This window comes from Hydra vulgaris, chromosome 13 (assembly GCF_038396675.1).
Source record: "Hydra vulgaris chromosome 13, alternate assembly HydraT2T_AEP".
Classification (NCBI taxonomy): domain Eukaryota; kingdom Metazoa; phylum Cnidaria; class Hydrozoa; order Anthoathecata; family Hydridae; genus Hydra; species Hydra vulgaris.
In genome coordinates this window covers 43104804-43106507 of record NC_088932.1, presented here as the reverse complement: position 1 = coordinate 43106507, position 1704 = coordinate 43104804, and the positions used below count along the sequence as shown (strand labels likewise).

General features: G+C 28.9%; 1 long non-coding RNA gene across 1 annotated transcript; it reads right to left on the bottom strand.

Moving 5' to 3' along the window:
• Positions 1–203: 203 nt before the first annotated feature.
• LOC136089243 (uncharacterized) lies at positions 204–1464 on the bottom strand. The gene is made up of 3 exons (XR_010642889.1): positions 1010–1464; positions 873–940; positions 204–376 (listed from the first exon to the last, which is right to left on the bottom strand). It is a non-coding gene; the product is annotated as an uncharacterized LOC136089243 (long non-coding RNA).
• Positions 1465–1704: the final 240 nt, after the last annotated feature.

Genomic DNA, 1704 nt, shown 5'->3' with positions numbered 1-1704 from the left:
CTTAAATAGTAATTTAAAATCAATCATCGAAGCTTTCAGAGAGGCTTAACTTAATCTGGTATTTGCTACTTTATTCCATTTGGTATTCAAAATGTGTAGCATTTTTGATCTTTTACATGTGATGTTTTTCACCTATAACCTATGTGGGATTTACCATTAACTATTATGACGAAATTTTATAAAATTAAAAAACGTGTTGCAAAATGAATTTATTTTAAAATAAATGCTATTAATCAATACATCCAAAATGAATATTAAAAAAATTATTTTTTCTTTTCCGATTTACACGCCGTTTTTTGTGATTGAATTAATTAAATCGCTTCGGCTTGCATAATACCAAGGTTTTTAGTATCTTATAACTTTCTTCAAACATTTTCTAAAAAAAAAAATATAAATACAAATATATATAAATATATACATATATATATATACATACATATATATATATATATATATATATATATATAGAGAGGAGAGAGAGAGAGGAGAGAGAGAGAGAGAGAGAGAGAGAGAGAGAGAGAGAGAGAGAGAGAGAGAGAGAGAGAGAGAGAGAGAGAGAGAGAGAGAGAGAGAGAGAGAGAGAGAGAGAGAGAGATATAGATAGAGAGAGAGAGAGAGAGAGAGAGAGAGAGAGAGAGAGAGAGAGAGAGAGAGAGAGAGAGAGAGAGAGAGAGAGAGAGAGAGAGAGAGAGAGAGAGAGAGATAGAGAGAGAGAGAGAGAGAGAGAGAGAGAGAGAGAGAGAGAGAGAGAGAGAGAGAGAGCAATTTTAATAAGGAACCTTATTAGTCGAGCAATTTTAATTATTAGCCAGGTTGAAGTCATTAATGACTACAATATTTCACAAATAATTATTTCCTAATTTATTACTTACAATGACTAACGTTTATGCGTAATTGAACACATATTATGCGTAATGAGCTTGAACCCATGAGGAGAATCCTGAAAAAAAGTGATCAATCAGGATAAGTAGTTAAACAAAAAAAGAAAAACAAAAATGTAAAAACCTACTTTTTCAATGATGTAGACGTTGGGTGCAATAGCCACTGGATGCAAAAGTATCTTTACTTTTTCGTCACACACACGGCCTTCTATAATAACAGGCCTTGACATCGCGAAATGCCGTAAAAACTGAAGGCCGATTAAACTTTCACTTTTACTTATATTGATATATTTTTATATTAGGTAGGGTGTAATGGCAGTCTATGTTTTCTAATAATAATCTTTAGTAAAGACGGAAATATAAAAAAAAAACCAAAAAGTTGTTAAAAGATAATCATATTTTTCGTATTTCAAATTTCATTAAGAATATTTATGTAATATTAAATAGTATCAATAACAAGCAGAACCATAACAAAGTATATATCTATATATTAAAAAGATAACTGTATTTTTAATTTTTTTTTGCTAAAAATGGTAACAATAAAAATCACCAACAATAAAAAACACCAACAAAAGTTAATTCAAGCAAAAAAAAAGTTTTATCAATATATCTCAACAGGGTAAATATTTACAAATCCAAACATATTGAAAGACATATAGGCTAATGAGAAAATAAAAAACATAACAAGTAAATAGCATAATAAATTACAAAACTAATTTTCACATAAATCATGATAGCTTTAGTATTTTGGGAGTGGTAATTAGTGAGTAATTCTTTAGCAGAATATTAGAATATACTCTGCATTGTTTTTTTGTGATTTTAA